Source organism: Bubalus kerabau, chromosome 2, assembly GCF_029407905.1.
Source record: "Bubalus kerabau isolate K-KA32 ecotype Philippines breed swamp buffalo chromosome 2, PCC_UOA_SB_1v2, whole genome shotgun sequence".
Taxonomy (NCBI): Eukaryota; Metazoa; Chordata; class Mammalia; order Artiodactyla; family Bovidae; genus Bubalus; species Bubalus kerabau.
Window position 1 is genome coordinate 192912815 of NC_073625.1, and position 765 is coordinate 192913579.

Sequence of the window (765 nt, forward strand, 5' to 3'; positions counted from 1 at the left end):
TATGTGTGCTTGCCAGAAAGCATGTTGGAATGGCCCCGGCAGATGCAGGGGAGAAATGAACAAGGTCAGGGACCTGAGCCCAGTCACTCCTGTTTCCTTCTTAGCAGGTAGAAATGTGTAGTCATGCGTACTTGTAAATAAAGAGTCTGTGCTTTCAGCACACATTCTGTGCCGAACTGGTGTAGCCAAAACTATGCTTAGTTGTCAGATGATAGTTTCCCTGTGTGTGAATCAGGTGGAAGCTTTTCATAAAACCATCAACGGCATATACATTTTTCTCATTTTACAACCAGCTCTTTTTTCACAAGAGTTTGTGGAAATACGGTTTTTATTGGTGACACGGTACAATGCAGCTGGAAAGAATCACTCTGTGATCAGGAACACTGCACAGGTGCTTACATCCATCTGATGATGCTTTCCTCACGTTAAACAAGCAGCAGAGCCCAGGAAGCAAGTCAGAAATCTGCAGGGACATTCCCAGAGCAGTGGCGAGAGTGGGTGGTGGCATCTTTCTCCCCTGAAGACGGATGTGTGAAGAGGCTGTGAGGCGGGGGTGTTTTTCTCCTGAAAGCTTCCTGATCGCTTTTATCTCTGATCTACTTTTGGCAAATTACCTAATGTGTGTTTACTTTTGGGGTGTTGGTCTTTTTTGTGTTAATTTCTTAAGAAGACATTAACCTCTTTTTTTTTTTAAATTTTATTTTTAAACTTTACAATATTGTATTGGTTTTGCCAAACATCGAAATGAATCTGCCACAGGTATAC